This window comes from Centrocercus urophasianus, unplaced genomic scaffold (genome assembly GCF_019232065.1).
Source record: "Centrocercus urophasianus isolate 14NV4802_14NV808 unplaced genomic scaffold, USGS_Curo_1.0 seq_13, whole genome shotgun sequence".
Taxonomy (NCBI): Eukaryota; Metazoa; Chordata; class Aves; order Galliformes; family Phasianidae; genus Centrocercus; species Centrocercus urophasianus.
The window spans coordinates 14,590,227-14,612,820 of record NW_024884475.1 but is presented as its reverse complement, the minus strand read 5'-3'; the positions used below and the strand labels follow the sequence as shown (position 1 = coordinate 14,612,820).

The window sequence follows — 22,594 nt, the reverse complement described above, 5'->3', positions numbered from 1 at the left end:
GGGGGGGGGGGGGAGGGGGCGACTGGGGGAGAGCGGGGCTCCGGCGGCCTCTCGGCGCCGTTCCCGCGCGGTGCGGCCGGGCTCGGGGCCCGGCGGGGCGGGGGCGGCCGCTCGGCTCCCGGTACCTGCGTGCCGCGCCCGGCAGCTCTCACCGCGCGGCATCCGGTACCGCCATCTCCGCTGGGGTCGCGCTGAGCTGTGGGGCTTTTGTTGTATTTATTATTTATTTATTTATTTATTTATTTTGGTGCGTAAGCACTTGGATGCCTGGGGCTGCGCGGTTGTATCGATTCGACGGAGCTCTCCTGCTTAAGGAAACAGAAATCACTGATCTCGAGATAGCGTTGTCCGCGTCACTGACGTGCGGTGACAGCTGAGCCCAGGAGCGCGTCTCGGTGTAACCGAGAGGCACCGGGCAGCGCCCGGTGGCGGCCCCGTGTGCTTGGGGCACGGCCGATACTCGCGGGCAGGTACGCTGCCGGGGATCAGCCTTGTCCTCTTCCTTCCCGCTGCTGCTGCTCTGTGGTAACCTGGTGGCTGCTCCGTGTGTGGTTTGGAGCGGTGCTAAGCACCTGTTATGGCACCTGTGGGCGTTAAGGCACCTGTATGTACTTGCGCTTTTCTTAATCCTTCAGGTGGAATGTGGTATTCCTTAGGAAAGGAAGCCTATTTCCATATATATATACACATATATACATATGTTAGCAAAACCTAAGGAAAGGTCGTGGCTTAATTAGAATACATAGGAAGAGCTTCCTGAGTGATGTTCTAGTAAACTGAAATCTGGTGAACTGATCTCTCGCAAGTTAATATGAAGTAGCCACTCCTCTGCTTCCATCTCACTTGATGACATTTCAGATTTAAATCTAAACTGGAATCCCAAAAGGCTGCTCGATAAGCGGAGGACTTTGAGCCGATAGGAACCTGCTGCTGGGTGCGTTCAGGGAACGCAGTCACACCTGATCGGCGCATGCAAGGGCTGCACGGAAATGCATTGAGTGCTCCGTGAGATGAAGCGTTGCTGTAGATTGGGACCTCTGCTGGGCAGGCGTGTTGTGTTTGAGGAGCTTCTTCCAATTCATTTTAGGTGGCTCTTTTGTTGGGATCTGTTAAGTGTAAAACCGGAATATAATTACTTACACTTCTCATTGATTCCTTTTTGTTATCACTTCATGCTCTTTTATTCCAGTCAAAAGGTGGTGACTTTTTAGAGTATAATTTCTTTGTATAATTGTTTTGCAAAATTCAGTTGATAGAAAGGAGCCCTGTATTATGTGATTAGTGGGTGCTATGGAGGAGGGACGTGGGCTATGATTTAATAGTGAGGAGCTCTCCAGTAAGAGCTGTGCCTATGGAACAGCCTGTGGCTGAGAGCCCAAACAAAGTGGTGGGAAAGCGAGTAGTCAGGGTAATGGAGTTAGAACACATGCTTAGAAATGTTATGTCAATGCTTGCAAATTCTGTAGTGTTAACTTCTAGATTAGCTCTAATTAACTTTAGAAACAGAAATGTTCAGTTAGTCTAACTCAGCAAAATATTCTTAAAGCTTTGAAGAGTCTTGACAAAATTAGTGTTGTCTGGAAGCTCTAAAGGAGAGGGAAGTGGTGGATACAATTGTTGATATAATTTATTTGGCATAACGTAGAGGCTTTTCTTCACTCTTTTCGAGAGTTTTACCTGTATAGCAAAGCAAGATGAGTAGTACCGTCAAATAGTCTCCAAGCTCTTTAGCTAGCTTCATGTCAAGGAGAAGGGAGTCTTGTAAGTTATTCTACCCCTCATCAATTCTTTTTTGTAAAAATTGATGAAAGGTGATGGAGCTTCGTGGATTATGATTTGTCAAACATTGTTAAGAACTGAAACAAGAAAGTAGAACATATCATCTGCTGCTTGCCCTTTGAATGAACAACTTTGTTTTGATGTCTTGAGACATATACCGTATTGATATAAATTTGATGATTGCATTTCTGCAGTATGGTGTTACTTGAGCGCCTTGAAATCCTTCGTATGTGAAGGGAGCCTCATCCACTTGCTTTATGGAAATGCTAAACTGAGTCAGCAATAATCCTTCCAAGATACTGATTGCCCAGCTTGAGACTAATAGTCAACAGATTGTTTGTATCCCCAACAGCAAGATAGAAATAACTCGGCTGTCTGAAGTGCACTGTTTGCTTGAGGGTCAGTGACAGTTAGAGACCTCTGCTCCAAGGGCTCTGTTATTGAATAGTGTTTTCTTTGTTTGTCAAACCCTTATTGCCGACGTGAATGTTTGCATGGGTTTAAGAATTAAAAGCTTGTTTCTTGCCAGGGTATTATGTTAATTAGTGACTTGTGGAATATTACTTTATGTCCCAGGTTTAAATGCTCAAGCACTTGAAGTCTTGAAAAGAGAAACATTGATAAAATGTTACTGAAATTACCAAGAATTCTGTTACTTGATTTCTAATGTATTTGAAAGTACGAAAACAAACAAACAAAAAAACTTCTTTGTGTTTTAATTGAATGGAATGTATTTACATAAATCCTAAATAGGTATGCAGTATGAAATGGTTGTTGAGATGGTAAGCTTTGTGCACGTTGTGCTGAGCAGAAAGCATTCCTGAGATGCCAAGGCTTCTCCTTATGGATGTGCCTTACTCCCAAGTGCTTAGCTCTTACATGACTCAGAGTTTAAAACCAGATGCTGTAACAAGTCATCTGTGGATCTTGATTCCTTAGGTCTTGTGTGTAATACATGCTAACAAGTACTCTTTACTGGCGTGGTTACGGGTAAGTTTTGTCCTTAGGTATGGTCTATTTTTACATAAGTAGCAAAAAGAATAGCCTTATTTCAAGTTCTTATGTTCATGGAAACCAAACAACCAAGTTCCAAAGTGATTGATATTGAAAAATAATTTATGAAATGTGGATCAGAATGGCTCAAAATTCTGTTTCAGTGCCCTGTGAGTAAAACTTTGCAATGTTAAATTCATTCCATTTGATTGAGAGGCTTTGCTGTGGGGCTATAAATCTTGCTTCAGACTGTGGGCAGCCTTAAGAAGTAGGATTTATGCAGTTCTCCAAAACAGTCATTGACCTCACTGATCAATTTTACTGGAACCTTACAGGTGAAGAGTTGGCAGGTGTGTTGAGTCCACATAACTTCAATGTGGACACACAGAGCAGACCTGCTGATAGCTGGGCTGCATAAAGACACTATGGCACAAACTGGTGCTTTTTGTTACGTTATCACAGTATCTTATGCACAGAGTGCAGTGCTGTAACTTGAGACTTCTTAATGAAGAGTGCCAGGTAACTCCAGGCAGGGAAGCTGAAATTTTCTTGCTGAGGCCTTATGTTGTATTGTGAAAATGTGAAAGACTGTGAATAACCTTTCATTGTAGAAATTAAATATTTTAATAATATAAGCAGCTAATTCATAACAAATAAGTGCACCTTTATTTAGGGGGAAGGATAGAAGTTCTACTGATCCGTTGATGCAGCTCACATCTGACAGCAAATAGCCTTGCTATTGTTGCTTCCTTAGGAAAACTGAAAGCTGATGAAAACAGATTTTTTTCTGATTGTGAGATAGTCATCTCTCTTTCCTTCATTGTCACTTCAAACATTTTTTTTTCCTGAATTAGGATACATCAGTGTATCTAATTCTGTTTGTTCTGTTCTAATGATTCTGAAGTTTCAGAGGTGGTGATCTGTTTTGACAGTGTTTGAATTTCTGTTCCAGCTTGTTCTTTTTGAACAAGTTCAAGTGCACTTCCCAGGAAAACAAATTCCCCTAAACAAGAGATTTGAAGCAACTGTGTTTTGTATTATCTCCACACTCGCAGCACTCCTGCATGAACTGTTCGTATCTTTGTTCCCACTATGTGGACAAGTGTTCTCACTTTCCCTGTGGCTGTAAGTACTGTGCAGTGTGCTATTGGCTTCTGCTGTTGTTTTATAGTGCCACTGCAGTTTTTTATGCCAATGTAGTATCAGGTCTAATGATTCTACTGTACTTCTGTTATGTTGTGTCTGTCTGCTAGTGGTTGCTTTGGCCCGGTGCTCTTCACCTATCAGGCCACTAACAGACTGTACACGAGTGGTCTCAAAATGATACCTGCTTTGGAACTTTTGCTTCCATGGCATTCTGCGTTCTCTAAATAGCCGTAGTAAGCTTGTTTGCTATAAAGTCATTATCCAGTATGAGCAGTAGTACTGGTAAGATTTTCCTGGGCTTCTGTCATGCTTTGAGCCACGATGTGAAATTCCTAGTACAACTCCAGTGTAAAACACGTAAGAGTCTCAATCTGAGTGTTGTTTAAATGTTAGGAGACTAGAGAAACAGGATATTGAAATCTGGAAGGGATCTCTGGAAGTCACTTAGTCAAAGCCACCTTTTTAAGCAGGGGTATCCAGAGAGTGCCCAGGGTCACATTCAGGCAGCTTTTGCTGATCCCCAAGGAGGAGACTTGCCTATGGCAATCTGCTAGTGCTCTGCTAGTGTACACAGCCCAGTTGCTCTGGTCCCACCATCATCTTGGTAACCCTCCTTTGAACTCTTCAGCACATCTGGGCCTATCTTGCACCGAGGGTTCCAGAGCTGGACCCAGTACTCCAGGTACAATCTCACCAGTGCTTAATAGAGGGGAAGGATCATCTCTCTTGACCTCCTGGTGATACTTTGCATAATGCAACAGGATTTAAGTTTAGACTGGAATCTCAGCACAGGTTCACAAGCAGTTATAGATGCTGTTAGGGGGATGGTGTCATGCAGGGACTAGCTCAAATTGATATTGCAGAGTTGTTATGAAATCACAATCTGAAAGTATAGTGAAGTGCTGTCTTGCCTCATCAACTCCCATGGAACTGTTACTAGAATGGAGAAACCATAATCCTGACTGCGTGGTCCTGCTGCTCATGTGTTTGTATCTGCATTCCATGGATCCCTGACAGATCTTCTTTAACTTGGTGCTTGGTGGTCAATTTGAGAGGAGCTACTAGCTTGCCAAAAAGAAAAAAAGAAATCTGAATGCTGGTGCTAGCATGAGGAGGGGTGTGATAGAAGCAGGGTAGATAACAGCAGAAATAAATCACTGGGCCAGTGTAGCTGCCTATGGCACTATCAGCTGACCGGCATGGAGGATAGTCCTGGATGTACCATCCTTATTTCCCACTAGATTAGTCAGATTAAGAAAATATGGTTAGACCCAATTAGTGTATGTATGTCACTGGATGTTGATGCAGTGTATCATCTTTAGATGAGCTATCTTTAGATTAAAATGTGAGAAAACATATGGGACTTGCTTTGCTTGTGTTGTAATATCTTTGTTTCAAATATATGGTGTTAAATGAGCTTCTCTCTCACAAGCCTATTCAGCTCATCAGCTCCTCTCTCTAAGTCATTGCCTACTGCTGTCGTGTTTGTAAATATCTTTCTTTTTTTTTTTTCCCCAGGGGTGCAATATAAGAAAAGTTAGAACAGTGACATCCAGAGGCTTAGTTTAAAAAAACAGATGGGGACAGAAATTCTCTGTATATCTAGCAGTAGATTTGAGGTTATTTCACTGATCTGTTGTGGAACTGCAATTGTAAGAATATATGGAGCTTTTATGAAAGGCAAAACTGCCTGCTAAGCAGAGCATGTGGAGTGGAAGCAATGATTGAATTGTTTGCACTCAGGATGGAAGTGTGTTGCAGAGCATACAAGTAAATATACATGTCTTGATTAGCGTGGATAAAATCTGTGCTTGTTTTGTGCTGCTTGTATATAAGTGATAGCAATTCAAATTTGAAGTGTTCCTAGGAAGTGCTGTGATCTTTGTCTATGGTTTTGGGCGTAGCTTGAACTTGTGTATTGTATGTTCTTATACGGTAGCTGGTTATTTTTTGTGTGCCTGATGGAGAGCTGAGAAATTCAAACTCTGCAAGTCTTTCTGCATTATACATGCGAAGATAGTAAGAGTTTCTTAAACTGTAACTTCTGTAAACAAGAGGAGGTGTTTGTAATTGCAGTTCTGCTGTCAGTTTTTACTGAGCTGTCATTTAGTAACTGTAATAAGTGAAGCTACAAACTTTTGTTCTGTTCCTGATTCTGTTGATGCATAACAAAATTTCACTGTTATTTCTTCCTGGACTTATTGTACTTTCCTTCATGATTTATGTAGACTGGTATAAGGATTTATTCATTAAACTACTCAATAAGCTATATTGTGAAATTAATCTAGCTTGCAGCTAACCTGGCAAGTGAGGGGGAAACGTGTCAGGAGAAAGAAAAAGGAAGGAGAGGTCAGAATTAGTTTAGCTTGGCTCAGCTTCCTAAGCAGGTTTACTGTGTACCTGCTGTTTCTCCTGAGTCAAATATAAGTGGCTTCCCAGGAGAGAACAAGGCTGCTGATTTCTTTCTTTCTTTCTTTCTTTTTTTTTTTTTTTTTTTTAAAATTTTTTTTTTTAGAAAAATTTTTTTTTTTTTTTTTTTTTGAAGAGAGTTTAAAATGAGCCAGAAACGAAATTGTCTGAACAGCATCCTAATCAACAATCCTAACAATAATGCTGTTCTGCTTATCCTCACTTTGTGAGTGACTGAACTGATCTAATAGCCAACTGCTCTTCTGTTAGAAGTTGTTCTGGGGACCTACGATGATTTTTGTTGCTCTGATAAGTTTTCTATTGAGTCTGTTGAACTGGTTTGCTATGGTAATAAGCACTAGTAGCTGTGTAAGGGGAAAACACAGAATCAGTTCGTCACGCTGATTGATTTATCAGATCAGCTCATGTTGTTGAGGAGCTGTATTTCAGTTACTGGCAAGTAGCCAGCACTCGTACTGCCTACAGCTACAATAGGGAAAATTAGTACCTCTCCCCCTTATCCACCCCTGCTTTTTTATTTCTCAGCTGTGTTATAGGGGTGTTTTGTATAGGTAGTTACAATGGATCTCTTCTTGAATATGATTCAAGTATCAAGGCTTCAAACAAGGTTATTATTCTAACCTTTAGAGTTCAGTGTGTTTATGTGCAGTTTGGGGATCAGCCAGAGCATTATAGACTTCACTAACTTAAACTTCTTTGTCCTAGCTAGGGCCTTGTCTTTCACGTTATCTGTGTACTCAGAGGAAGCTTTGATAGGTTGGAACACTGATAGAGAACTGAATTTGACTTTCATGTTTCACTATCAAACTCTTGAAAAATAGGATGGCATTAAATTTCATTGCCATATATTCTGGAGGAGACTGAACAGCTTCTTTGAGAGTGTGAAGTTATGTGATATATCTTTTCGTTGCTACCAATCTACCACTTTATCCTTCCATCTGCTAAAGACATAGAGAAGCCAGGAAGAAGGGAGGAGAGAATAAGAAAGATGGATGTAGTGGTTCATCTATTTAATACTGTAAGGGAGTATATGATGGATTACAAAGAGCATGGGCTTCTGAATCTGCAGAAGTGCACTGAGTGGTAAAGGTTGAATCTCCTTTTTATTCAGTGTTGTCTGTTCTCAGAAATCATATGAAGCTTAGATGCATGTGGCAAGTTGTCATGTTTTTGCCTCCACTTCTGGCACAAACCCGATTCCTATGTAATACCTTGAAACTGGATTAAGCCCTTCCTAGCTAAGTGCTTTATTTCTCCCAGAATTCTTCTGAGGTCTGTGTTGTTACTTTTAAATTGTTTGATTCTTAACATCCGTTTAGACTTGCATCTCTGTATCACTGTGTTGTACTGCAGGGGTGAGAGCTGGGTAAAGGTCACTAGGTGTAAATTTGTAGTTTATTTTTTAAGGCCTGTTGGTAAATGGGAGGTCGCAGTCCTTGTAATCTCTTTGTTTCTCAACTCACATTCTGTGCAACTCAGTAGCGTCCTACTCTTGTAGTGTGGGGCATCCTAGCTTTTGTGGCGACTGGAGATCGCTGGTATCTTAGGAGTGTTTCTTGGGAAATAATTGCTGCTTTGCTGTGGTGTATTCTGAAGTGCTACATGCTAAATTTGAAAATGCGCAGTTTTCAGATGATGGTGCTTATTTTCCTCGTTCCAAAAGTCTCAGCTTCTTCAAACCATCTGAGTTAAAGACTAGTTAAAGTCTTTTACATAAAGGGTAATAATCACCACTATCGTAATTCTACTGCTTTATAAACTAGATTCCTAATTAGAGGGTGGTGAAATTAATTCACGGTTGAATATGCTACTGCTTTTCAGAACTTCTGTTGAAAAAGCTTTGTAGATCCTTCTTGTATTATTTGTCATGCTAAACAAAGCTACACCATTAAATTCCACATTAAAATACTCTGAGTATCTTTGATTGATAATATTGCTGCCATGTGTAGTGCAGATTGTAGAAAGCTACTCTTTTGTGATTGGTAGATTGGATGCAGGTCATCTGCTGGGGAGAGCAAAATAAGATCTACATGAGGCATACAGCTGCCTTAAACTGCTCTGTATAAAGTGCCAACTGTACCAAATTCGGTCTCAAAAGTTTGCTGTGCTACCAGCTGAGCAATGCAGAGACTGTGGACTTCCTCAAGCTCTGGTTTGTGTGCCTTCATTCTTATTATTGGACCTCCTGATATTTTAATCCTTCAACTTTTGTGAGCAGTGATTTCCTCTCTGGCTTCTTCAAATTACCAAATTGTTATCTTCCAATCCTTCATGTATAATTTATGATTTTTTTAAAAAAAGTAATACTGACAGTTGTCTGAACAAAAAGTTCTCTTAGCTTTTGATTTTACACACACGCATGTATACACACACTTTTTTGTATGGAGTATCCTGGTAATTTATTTGCTTTTAACTAAAAATGTTCTTACCAAGGTAATTTGTACCTTCCATCAGGAGGCTTCTGTGATATATTCCTCTTGAGTGTCTCGCCCGCTCAGTTTTTTCATTCAGGTACTGCTGCTAAATTCTTCACACCTCACTCAGGAAATGTCAGGCAATTGTGCTGCATCAAGAAGTGCTCTATCTTCTTATGATGGACTTCTGCATACTTGTCAGTAATCATGTGAAAGGGCTGAACTGTTCTCCCCTGGAAATTGATTCCAAACTCATTCTGGCTGTAAGTGTCCTCATTTTTAGAATAAATGTATCCCCCATGTGTATGTATTGTAGGAATGTTTTTATTTGGAGCTTTTCCTTATGCTTTCCCTTCCTGTCTTTCCCTTTTTGTCTTCAATACTTATTTTTATTCAGATATTCTAACTTATTCAACATGGTAAAAACTGAGTATTAGTGGACGAGTGCTAATGACTCAAAAATTTGCTCTCAATGAATCCTTCTAATAACCCACCTGCATTACTCTTTGTCTTTCTTTTGTTTTTCTAGTTCCACATTGATTCTGTGTGTTGCACAAATGCCCTTCATACTTGACACTGTTTTGCCTTGAAAATGCCAATTCATTTATCTGTCCTAGCCCTAAGAGATGGATATGCTATCAGTCATATCTGATTTGTTGGCATAATCTCCAGCAAGAGATCTTTGTCACACAGACCTTTAAGGAGCTAACTGAAAATTCAACAGATTATTTCTTGTTTATCTACCTGATATGTTCTACACTGATGCTGTGGGCAAAAAAGCTATGAGAGACACTCCATGTATTCTTGTGTCCATAAGGAAACTTGGTTGGTATGATGATTTTTCACTATTGACACTTGCTGAATATCCCTCTTAATTGGTGACTTTAGAAATACTTGCCAAGGTTCAGGGAGGGATCGGCCAAGCCCAATTTTATGTGAGGACTTTAACTTGCTGCCTATCGTAACATTTTGAGAGCTGATGCTTGAAGAGATGTGAAGTCATTTTTGGTTCTTTAACATTCTTGGAAAAGGTTATAGAATCCTTAGGGTTGGAAGGGACATTTAAAGGGCCAACTTCCCTACAATGAACATGGATATCAGGCTGGCTCAGGTTGCTCGGAGCCTCTCCCCACCTGGCCTTCAATGTCTCCAGGGTCAGAAGACACTGGCATCTTCTCAAAATCTCTCTTCTGTGGTAAGGGATCAGATTACTTTTTGTTTTGAGGAAACTGATGTTAACTGTGCTTCTTAAAGGTAGTAGAAAAACTACTTTGAGGGTTTTTGTTAACTGTTTATTCAAGACTTTTTATCAATATCCTAGGTAGGAACAACAGGCTGCGCATCTGCTCACTTTATCTGCTTCGTTAGTCCACCACAGCATCACAAGCCATCACAAACTCAGAAGCACCTGAGCAGCCTCTTCTACCACTGTCTGCAAGAATAGCCACTTGGTGATGATCTGGATGGTACACTTGAGGAGTTCTCCTTTGTGACACTATGCTCCTCCACTTGCCCTCAGAGCACCAACAGACCTCATCAAGTGGCATACAGAATAATTATGAACTAAATACTAAATTGCTTTGTCAATAGTAAATCTGTAATGCTCCTCTAGCCTCCTTCATTCTTGACCTTGTAGATCAGTAATAAGTGCTGTTTTGCTCTTTGTGGATTATGAGTGACCCTGACCTATGAGGCTTAGGAAGTTTGGTACCTGATAAGTAAATTCATGTGGTATTTTCCAGAATACTAGAACTGAGAACCTATATGATTCCTGTGGTGGTTTCCTCATTGCTGGGAATACTTACTGTAATTGTCATTCATTGTATTTTTTTTTTTTTTTTATAGAAACCCTAATCCTGTGTTCTTGACCTTTTGAAGATCAAGCTGGGCTTCTTAAGTAGCTCCTATTACCTTCCTAAATTGCTTCATTAACTGGAAAAATTAGCCTACTTAAAATCAGTTCAAAATGCTTAAAGTTACTGTTTCACATTGCTCGAGTCTTGCTGGAAGCAATAGGATAAAGCTATATTGGGTAAGAGAAACTGGGTGGATTTTGAATGGAACAGAGAAACTCGGTGGAGTTCTGTCTCTTATGATTCTTTATGATTCCTTCTGGAGAAAAACTAGCTGCTGTTTTGCTTAATGCTTCTGATTCGAATGCTTGACTTCTCAGCTGCTTAAACAGAGTACAGATTTTCATGAACTTTTGTTCAAGGAAGAAAATAGCTACGTAACCCCCCTCTCTTTTTGACATAATATAAAATGAAGGGGTAACATTTCAGGTTTTTAAAAATAGGCTAATGAACTCGGATTGATTTTTCACTTGTGGAAATGCATGTTTTGTTCTGTTAAGGAGGAATGAGTGCTGCAATACTGAAGGAATGGAGTGTTTCTAAGATAAGTTTGTTGTCCACTGCTTTTATATCTATTCTCTTGTCTGGACTCCCCATGATTGAAGTATTAGAAATCCTCCCATTGTGTACTTGAAATAGGTCTGTTTTTCCTTGATCTCCCTCTTTCCCAGTCAGTTGTTAATAATCAGACTTTTATAAAATGTAGAAATGATTTACAGAATTGTTACAAATTTGACTAATTTCCAAGAAACTCCCAGAGTAGGTATGTGGTATCGCTTGCTTCTTCATGGTTTGTGTTTCTCACTGGACATGAGTCCAGAACTTGGAATCTTGCCACTTGGTTCTGTGACTTGTGCCATTTAATGATTGGTAGAAAGTTAACGAAATTTTATAGATATGCACTTATCGCATTTTAAAACTTAAAAAACAAACCCAAAATTGAAGTAGCTGTTTAGCCTAAAATGTGTCAATTGCTTAAAAGCAAAAATAAGAGACCAATTCACTTCCTGTTCTTTTACGTTTGACATCTTTTCTGCCTGCCTAATGTAAAGTGAAAATTTGTATTCAAGGTCTTTGTTTCTGTATTTCTGCTTTTTCAGTCTCCAGTGCAAATTGAGAAAATTCAGCTTTTATCATCAAATGTTAAATAATTGAAAGTCTGTACGTGTGCACATATTCTTTTAGTTGTAATACTACAGGTTCGGTAGAAGTAACTGTACTCCCTTCTAACTCCAAGGAGTCTGTGATAAAACGTAGATTTCAGATTGGATGTACATGATGTATGAGTTAAGGTATGCTACCTATTTACTTGGAATGATGTTATCATTCCAATACAAGAAAGACAAGGATCTGTTAGGGTCCAGAGGAGAGCCACAAAGACAATCAGAGGGCTGGAGCACCTCCCCTACAAAGACAAGCTGAGGGAGCTGGGCTTATTCAGCCTGAAGAAAAGAGGGCTGCAGGGTGACCTCATTGCAGCCTTTCAGTACGTAAAGGAAGCCTGTGAACAGGAGGGGAGCCAACTCTTACAAGGGTAGATAATGGCAGGACAAGGGGAAATGGTTTCAAGTTCTGTGAAAAAGCTTCATAGGGAGTCTATGCATCTATGTCAAGTTGAAGAAAGGGAGATTTAGGTTGGATATTAGGGGGAAATTCTTTACAGAGAGCGGTGAGGTGCTGGAACAGGCTGCCCGGAGAGGCTGTGGATGCCCTGTCCCTGGAGGTGTTCAAGGCTGGGTTGGATGGGGCCCTGGGCAGCCTGGTCTGGTATTAGATAGGGAGGTTTGAGGACCTTCCTGCAGCAGGGGGTTGGAGCTTCAGAATCCTTGAGATCCCTTCCAACTTGGGCCATTTTATGGTTCTGTGATGGGTTTCTGTGATCATTTCTTGTATGCACTGGGTGTGTTCAAGACCAAGTTTGAATGGACAGGTTAAACTAATTCAGAGTTCAGTAGTCTAACTGAAGCATGTGAGACACTTTCAGTTTCAACATCAAATTCTAGAAAATCTTGCAAAAAAGGAAACACAGTTTAATACTAAGTATTTAAATTGAATTTTTACATTGATAAGTGCTCAGTTCTTGTTGACCTAGTTGACATATTGCCAGTTCCAAACTGTGTCTAATTTACCAAGCCTAATTTCGTTTAGATGCAAAAATGATGGCTATGTGTGAAATGTTTTTTTGGGGGGAGGGGGGGTTTAACTGGATCTTTGAAAGAATAAAGTTGAAGGTGCAAATACATGGCATAGACACCATAGAAGTGCTGTAGTGTAAGTTTATGACGAACATGCCAAATTAACTGATAGCTTAAAGGCATGTCACACTCATTGGTAAAAATTACTGTATGTCCAAGATTATTAAAAATATACAAACCCTGAACAAATTTATTAAAGATGGCATCAACATGTCTGGATATAAAAACTTGCTAGAATTTATAGGGCTTATGTGTTTACTGCATGATGATTTGTCACCTAGATACGTGATTCATCTCATTCTACGCCAGCAGATAATAACTAAGTTGTATGAGTCGATTTCGGGGAACTACTGTGTGTGGTCTAGTTAAGGGGTTTCACACAACTGCAAACTCTTCCTAAGAGTAGAAATGAAATTTCTGATTACAAAGGAGTTTGATCTACACAGAGAAAAGAATGATTTCTCTTTTACTCATCATTTCAATTATAAAGAAATATGAAAGCTCCCATGAATTAGAAACTCGAAATCCCTTACTGAAGTCTGCCTGCTTCATTTACTGTCAGCGTCAGTTTCATGGATGGCTCCTGAGAGCCATAGCGTAGTGCAGAATCCTAAGTTTCAGTTTCTTGAGAGTTCATCAGGCTTTGAATGTTTTGAATTAAATACTTTTTTTTGGCTCAGTGAACTTGTGTTTTCTGATAACTGTGCTTTTTTCCAACAACTTTCCACAAGCTCTCCCTTTTTAGCAGAAGACTTTGTGTTTTTGATTCTGATAATCCAGGAAGTTTGCCAGACCTGTTCATTCATTCGTTGATTGCTAGACTTTCACCTAAATGCTGGTTAGGTGCGTGGCACTGCAGAGTAGCAAAGCAGTGTTTGTGACCTGTTCATTGTTACTGGCTTGCTGCAGGCTTCTTCTCTAGGATGATTAAGTAAGCATCTGAATAGGTGTTTGTGTAGGAATGAAGTGTTTATTTAACAATCCTGAGCTTTGGGGCTGGATAGCCATCCTTTTCAGTTCTCTTGTCCTTCTTCAAATCATTATTAATAAGCAAGAACATGCTTCAAACACAGTCTTCTAAAGTAAATGGCTGTTTCTGTTTTAGTCTTGAGTAAAACTCTCCTCAAGCTTAGAACAGTTAAACTGATACCAACCACATAAGGAAGTTGCAGGTGTTTTTCCAAGCTGGACAGTATTTATTTATTTATTTGTTTATTTATTGCAGTGATATATTTAGTCTTAGCTTTCTTCTCTAAATATACAAGCTACAGACTTGTAACCACCCTAAATTATCACAGAATCATAGAATGATTTGGGTTGGAAGAATCCTTTTAAACCCTCTAGTTCCAACCCTCCTGCCTCTAGCAGGGACACCTCCCACTGGACCAGGTTGCTCAAAGCCCCATCCAGCCTGGCCTTGAATGCCTCCGGGGTGGAGGCATCCACAGCCTCACTGGCTGTTCCAGTGTCTCACCAGCTTCACCGTAAAGAATTTCTTCCTAATATCTAGTCTAAATCTACTCTTTTCCAGTTTGAAGTCATTTTCCCTCATCCTATCACTAGGCGCCCTTACAAAAACATACTTAAGTGTTCTTTGAAATGTCTGTCCTATGTCCTGCTGCAGGGCTGACTAGTTTAACGAGGTCCAACATGTGATGAGAGTGGAAAAAGAAATTACGATAGACAGCTCGGCCAGTTGGTGGTGCCCACATTCTGAGGTAGCTGGTGCGTCTTGCGCTGCCATTACTGGGTCCTGTATTTGATCACCTGTGTTAATGTCAAGGAGTGAAGCCTGGGATCATGGAAAGATTTTTCTGTTATGTGATAGAGAAATGTCTGCTGCCTAAATGCTGGTCACTATAAGCAGTAGCAGATCCATGTTTTTTTCATTGGCTTGCAAATATGTAAAGTACAGATTGATCTTGATGTTCAGTGAGGTTCACACCAGTTCCAGACCTAAATGTCTCTGATTGACAGCTAGGATTACACCATTGTTACAAGAAATATGAATTTTTAATGTAAACAAATGAAACTGTAGTTCCCTAAGAAGCAATTTTCTTTCCTTTTCCCAAATTTCCAAAGTGTTGCCCTTACGCTTTTCAAATTAGAAATAATGCTGAAAGTATCTTGTTGCTGCTTCAGAGATGAAATCTCCCTTTAATTTTGACGATATCTAGAAGCTGCAGTAAAAGGTGCCGTGGCCTCTGTACAGATCTACAGTGACACATTGTTATAGAAGAATTATGTACTTTGGAGTACTGAGGTGCTTCATTTTTCATTGAACCTCATTTTTTTAACAGTTTTTAATAAATACTTGAAAACTAGACCTGATCTCAAAATCGGTGTTAAATTTCTGTCTTTGCTTAAACTGCAAATCTGATTTTATTTATTTTCTATTGGCTGCCATGCTTTTAAATAAAACTGTTGAACAATTGGGGAGGGGGGTGGGGAACGCTTCCGCTCTTTGTTTTGCTCCTGAGGTATTGCCAATGGCTGCCTCTAGCACTGCAGTTTTGCTCCCTCTTTGCATTCTGATGAACTGCTTAATGACTTACCTTGCTCTTCAGATGCCTGTGTTCTTCTTGGAGACCACACTGTCACCTTTAGAAAGTTGTCTGTAGGAACTCAAAAGCAAGGATTTCTAGCTGAACTGAAGAGTAGCTTGTTAGAACTGAAGCTATTCTGTACTTACGTTTCACATCTCACTGACGAGTGTGTGCAGTGTATGGTTCACCTGATTTCTCTGACAGCAGCACTGTCCTCAACTACACTAATTTTTTGAGTCAAGATTTTCACTAGACAAATATCTTTTTAGCTTTGGTTCAGAATTTGTATTGGAGTCTAAATAGAGGATTTCCTCCCTTTCACATTGGAATCTCTGGTATGTTGGTTCCTGTTTGCTCAGGGATCTGAATCCATACAGTAAAGAAAATGAACTTAAATGTTTTAAAACTTTCTATTTTGTAAGTGCTTTTTTTGAGCGCAGTAAGCAAAAACTGGGATTGAGCTGGACACAGTATTGTAAACCCATCCTACTGTGCCCTTGTGAAATCTGTCCTTAGTATCTCCTGAGAATGTTTCCAAAAGGAAGCGGAACTGCTTCTCACCTGAGAATGTGGCCAGCATTTTGTCAAATAGTGAGTTTACTAGATAGACGTTCTGCAGTGACCTTGCAAAGGGTGTGTGGAGGGGTGGAGGAATAACCTTTCAATTTCAAAAATCACTCGTTTTTGCTTCTGTAGTCATGATCTGGGGTATTTTGCCAGCAGCCTAGTTCCATTTTTTTTCTTCCAATTTGTATAAATAGCAAAAATGGTGGTGTTTTTCCTTTTTTTAACTTGAAACCTCAATGGTTTTATAACCTGGTAGATTCTTTCCAAATTCTTGTTACAGCAGAATTAATCTCTTTTTTTTTTTTTTAAGTAATGTCTATATGTGAGGAGTAAATATATGAACCTATCTGTAGCTTGGGAGGGTGGGAGCAGCTGCTGACCTCTAGAAGAAATTGACAGATGTTAATGTCAAATTTAAGTTACTCCCTTAAATTCCTTGCTTGCTTTTATAAAATATGAAAATAACTTTGTAGAATACTCTCCTTTATAACAAGTTGTAAGAGAACTGCTGCTGGTATCCTAATGAGGTAAAGATCACTAGGTGTAATAGAGAAAGAGATTAATAACTACTTGATGCTTTTCAAAAACTTAAATTGGTGCTACAAAAAACTCAAAATGCTTTCTGAATCAATCAGATGGTCTGATGTACAAGAGGAATTTGGTGATGGGTGATTAAGGAGCACACATTTTTAAGGGATTTAAGAAACAGAAGACTATTCCTTTATTTGGAGACAAGCATACCAACAAAATCCAGACTTAATTAGGTAACCATTTTTCTGAGAAACCAGCACAGCGCATTATCCAGTATGTTGGAACATGAAGTGCAAGCAGCACCTGTAAAATGCAGGCATTTGCTTAGAAAGCTGTAACTTGATACGACTAGAAATAAAAAGATGAGTGAATATGAGCTCTAAGCCCCTTGCTTGTCAAAAAGATAACTTGTAAGAAAGGCAGATGACTTCTTTGCCATTAAGTAAGCCAAAACAGTATTTATTTCTATTCTTGCATCTGTATTTTTAAGTATTGAAGATAGAACTTGTAGAGAACCAGAAATGAGTCATTCAGAGACCGAGGAAGTTGGTGCTCTGTCTGCCTGGAGTACTTTTCAAAAGCAAACAAAAATTCTAATTCCTGACAAGACTAAAGATGCAGATTCTGCCTCTATTTAAACTTGATTAAATCAATGATACGTTATTAATGCAAACCACAGCACATCATTCAGATACACCTCTGAATTCTACGCAGTTGTGAAACTGCACAGTGGGGACAAGTATAACTGCAATTTGATGCTGCAGCTAATGTATTAATAACCAGGAGGGATCACTTACAGCTAAGCAAAGAAACAAATTGCAAAGGGAAAAATGTTGGATCTGATACTAGAAAAACCAAGCTTCACGTTTTCAATTGCAGAAATATTTCTATACAGATTGTGTTTTATTATTATTGATAGTAACATCAGCATTGACTAGTGAAAGTTTTTGCGTGAACTGTATGGCACGGTACTGTACAAACCATAGAGTTACTGCTATTGACATAAAAGTGTGTGGGAGAAAGAAGGCTAAGCAGTTCAGGAGGTTATTGGGTCACACAGTAGGCTGGAGTATGCAGGGCCTGTCTTTTCATCCTTACATGTCCATAATTTCTTCCCAGTGTGGTTCTGGTTTCTGAGACTCCTTGTGCAGTCATCATAGATGAAGAAACACCTTCTCAAAACACGGGATCTGTTGTACAACTTCCACATGGGAACAGAACTTTCATGAAAGCAATATTCCCAGGCTCAAAGGAAGATAATTCAGAAGCAGGAATCTTATGTTAAACTGGCTTGATTACAACTAGGTGTAATAATACCTCTGTTACATACTAAACAATGAGAAGGAAGTTTCTTTTCAGTGCTGTCTGGTGGTATTGTACACTCTGTGCAATCTCATTAAATGTAATCCTATTCTTTGGATTTTTCCAATTACACTTTAAAGATCATTTGTTCATTTTTAGTCCCCTAGCGGTTAAAAAAAAACGTGGTTATTTAAAATCAGTTTTAAATGAATCTTAATGTATTTTTCTTTTAAAAGCAGCATTACTGTATGAAACCCCATGCTGTGTAGAAAGTGCATTTGTTTTTCCTTTACGTTTTCCTTTGGTTACCTTAGAATATTAAATAAAAGAGCTCAGAGTTATCTACAGCAATATTCCTTATCTGAAACATGTTATTTAACAGCATATTTCTTCTTAAACTGTAAGAGAGGTGAGGTATGATTTATTTATTTATTTTAATTAAGAAGCCAAATAAAGTAGGAATTTGGATTTTAGTAAAACCATACTTCAGTTGTGATTCCTAGTATTGTAAGCCACTAAGTGGAGGAAGGTGGAAGCTGGGTCATAGTTTTTAGATGCATTAAACTTATGAAGATAACAAAGCAAATAGAATTGTATATTGCAAGGTGGGTTAACAAAAGTGTGTTTTAAAGAAACTTGAGATCCTGTGGTGTCTCCAGAGGCTGTAGTGCTCGAAGCTGAAAGTCTTGTTTCATTGTAGTAAATGAAAACATGCATGAATGCTCCTGTCCTTCAAATCAGTGTGCAGCAATCTTGTCCATTCTGTACCTAAATGAGAATGTGTTGGAGAAGAAGGGAATAGGCAGAATTTAAGTTCATCCAGCGTTTTCTAAATGCATAGTTAGGAAACAACTAACAACTAAATTGCCTCTTCCAATAAGTAACTCTTCAACATTAAGGTGAAAAATGGAGCAGTACACATGAATCAGATGAGCAAAACTGTTCAATATGTCTCTCTTGAGTTTAATTTTTTTCTAAGAAATTGATGTTCATCGATGATTACTATTATGTATCCAGAGATAAGAGTTCAATAGCCCTTGGGTGGGAAAGGATATCAAAAGTGAATGTATTTAGAAATATTTTCACTGAAGGCTTATCAGTTCATTTATTTAGATTTTCCTAAACTTGAAAAAGCTGCAGCAGACTGGGGAGGTTGGGGGGATAGTGGGGAGGGAAACAAATATCAAGGAAGGGTTTTTCTGATAACTTAATGTAAGACAATCTACGTGGGTATAACTTGAATTATAGGTGTTTCCTTTACTGCTCCCTTTCCTCCTCTATGGCTACAGTGGTGTAGCTAGTTACATGGGTTACTGGTGACTGTTAAAAATGACTGTAGACAAACACTTCAATAAACCTTGCTTGGCCTGTAGTTTGCCTAGGCCTTGTGAGACTCTTTGTTGAGGTTTAGTGTTTACGTCTGCTAGCATGAAGGAGGAGAGCAAGGAAAAAGGCGGAATTTTTTTACTAAAACTTAATCTGTTGTTGTTGTTCAAATGTCTCAAAGTTATCTTCATCACTATCACCACCCCTAAAAAGCCACCCTTGCAGCTGAAGACATAGATTTAAATTACTGCCAAAGCAGAAACATACAAATGGAAAGAAAAAGGGGGAAAAAAAAAAAAAGGCTTGTGAGGAAATGAGTGTCAAGGATGAAAAGGATGAATGGAAATATCTGCTGTTATAAAATGGAATCTGTCTTGAAAAGAACAGATCAAAATACTGGAGTTAATATGATAATAAGCAAGACTAGGGCAATCCAGAAATGAGTATGATGTGGAAAATACCAAATCTATCAGAAACATTTTAATATAGTAAAGTATCCTGTGCACATACTACTGTTCTTTCGCAGCTGTATAGTAATTATCTTTCCAACTTCAGACCTGCCAAGTGGTGTGTTTGAAAATGGTACTCAAATGTCAGCTTCATTTTATCACATGTAATCTTCTTGGATGTTCTCCTGATGCTTAGACTGAGTCATTCAAATACATTTGTTGAAAATGTGCTTCCAGTCTCAGTTGTGAGATGCTATTCATGGTGTCCTTGCTTCTGGCACTTCATGCTGTTTGGTGCTTTTACCCTCTCTGCCATTCTTCTGCTTCCTGGAAGCCCTCTTTATCAGGCAAGCCTGTTGGCAGTGATGATTTCATTTACCAAATGAATTCTTTCTTTCTCAGAGACAATCTTACTGCCGTGAAAGCTGAAGTCCTGCCTGCAGCGAGATGGTTGTGTGCTTATTTGCTGGAAGTTTCTCCTGTCAAAGCCTTTAGCCTTGGTCAACACCAGGGCTCCAGTGTACTTCACTATTGTACCAGAACCCCTGCAGTTAACTATGATCTGAAGATCTCCCTTGACACCACCATGGGTGGTTGTGTAGATGAGCAGTAGGTAATATTGCAGTAGTCAAGTGAACTGGAAAATCTTCCAGCAACATCCTTAGGTCTGGGCTCTGGGCAAGCAGCACGCCTTCAGAGATGACACGTCTGTATGCATGTGGAAGTCTTCATCCCACTTACAAAGAGGTCTGCAACCACAACCAGCCACTGCTTCCTTTTAGTGGCATTGGTAGTGGACGTGTGGACTGGGCTTAGATGCCAAACCTAGCAGCACTTGTTCCTCCTCTCCTGTTCCTCATCTCTGGGCCTTTTCAGCACCTCTATCTGTTGCTTCAACTCACAGTTTAAGCCTGCTTTGTCTTGGAAGACCTTATCCTAGCAGCAATGCAGCAGATTTGGTAGAAGGTGATCATAAGCAGAGTGGGGGGAAACTGCTTGAAAAGGAAGTTGGCAACTTTGTTTAGGAAAGTAAACTATGAAAATGTTCTTCCATGAGAAGACCGGCAGTATCATAAACTTCTGCTTATGAAAACTGTTGAGGTGACCTGACTTGAATCATAAAAGTTGTCAAACAGTGAATAGAACTGATACTCTTTTTAGATGAAGATACAAGATGCCAAGTAACAAATTGGTTAAGAGGTAGATGGAATTAAATTGGCATAATCAAGCATTGCAAAATAATAAAGATCTGTGCTTCTCTTCAGTTTGGAGTCGAATAGTGTCTATGATAAATTAGCACTACGTGCATAAGGCAGTTTGAAGTTAGGAAAGCAACCAGCCACCAAGAGATGCTTATGAAAACACCTGTAAAATGAACATGGAACAGCTTTTTTATTTTTGAGTATTTGGTGAGATGCAGGTGTGTGAGCAAAGTGTATCTCTGACTTCTGTCTGCAGGCCCTTCAGGCTTTTGAAGACTGCTAAATCAGCTGCTTTCACTTCCAATGAAAGTTTTATTGAAAATCGTGATGTCAAATGATTGCACTTTATAAAATGGTCCTGGCAGATATTCAGCAGCAGCTGTATGAGAAGCCAAAATGTTTTGGTTTTTTTCTGTTTAGGCTAAATTGAAATTTTGATAAATAGGAACCTGAACAAGCTCAAGAAGTGAGCCTATGTCAACCTAATGAGTCCAACAAGGCCAAGTGCATGTGTTGAGTTTTAGTAAAGACAGTCCCAGATATGTAAACAGACTGGGAAAGGAGCTCCCTTAAATCCTCCTGAATCCTTCAGGCAGCTGAGAACTGCCTGAAGTAGGAGTGGAATATATCTTTTCTGGGAGAATTTGGGAATAAGGCCAGGAAAAGACTATGTTGTGAGGTTTGTGGATGATATCAGTCTGTGTGGTTTGGTTATGCAGCTGAGAGATGGGATGCCATCCAGAATGACCTAGACAGGCTTAAACATCAGGGCTTGGGAGAACCTGGTGAGATTCAGCAAAGCCACAAACAAGGTCTCACATCTGGGTTGTGGCAACCCCCAGTCAGTACAAGATGGGAGATGAAATGGTAGAGCGCAGCCTTGCAAAAAGGACCTGGAGTACTGGTGGATGGCAAGCTGGACACGTGTCAGCAATGTGCCCTTGCAGCCCAGAAAGCCAACCGTATCCTGGGCTGCATTGAAAGAAATGTGGCCAGCAGGGCAAGGGAGGTGATCCTGCCCATCTGCTCTGTGCTGGTGAGGACTCACCTGGAGTACTGCATCCAGATGTGGAGTCCTCAGTACAGGAGACTATAAACAGCCTCCTTGTAAGGCATGTTCTCCAAGCTCTAGAATGATTTGAATTTATATTGCACTGAATCACTGATTCAGTGGATGATATTTCAGTAAAATTTTGAGCGTTCATTTGGGCCTTGGAATTTTGCTTTCTAATTCTTGGGGACTATATTAATAAAAAAAAAAAAATTGAGAAATTGAGAAAAAAAAAAAAAAAAGACATCTAAGATAGAAATAAACACTTATATCTCAAATCATGGGATTATTGAAAGTATAATTGCATTCAGTTGAATTTAATAATATATAATTCATGTATGAAAACGTGGAGTTATGCAAAATCTGAAAGGTACCCTTGAATGCAAGTGTGACCTTTCTGACTGAGCAGCTCCTGTGTGTTAAGCAAAATTCTCTCATTTATGTTAGAGTTTTAATATATTATTTAAGACTACTAATGGTACAGTGGATATTTATTCCTCCTCTGTTACCAAATACAACACTCCTCACACCAACACGCATACAGTCTAAAGCAGTGTAAATATTGCTGGTGATAGAGGGCATCACAAATGTTGAGCAGACTTATAATAAAGTCTGTCAGTTCTCTGCTGATAGGCAGTTTTTTCTCAAGGATATCTCTTTTTGTAGTAGGGTGATAAAATACTCTTGTAAAGTGCTAGAATGTAGCTCCATCTTTGATATGGGCAGCCGCCAAGTCCCAAGTATGGAGAACATGAACCTTCAAATGCTGCTTTGAATTATCCTCTTAGCTGAAAATAGGCTTATTATACA

General features: G+C 39.5%; 1 protein-coding gene across 7 annotated transcripts in view; it reads left to right on the top strand.

The window, feature by feature from the left end:
• LCORL (ligand dependent nuclear receptor corepressor like) overlaps positions 1 to 22,594 on the top strand; it is a 73,067-nt gene that overhangs the window by 844 nt on the left and 49,629 nt on the right. The window lies entirely within an intron of this gene.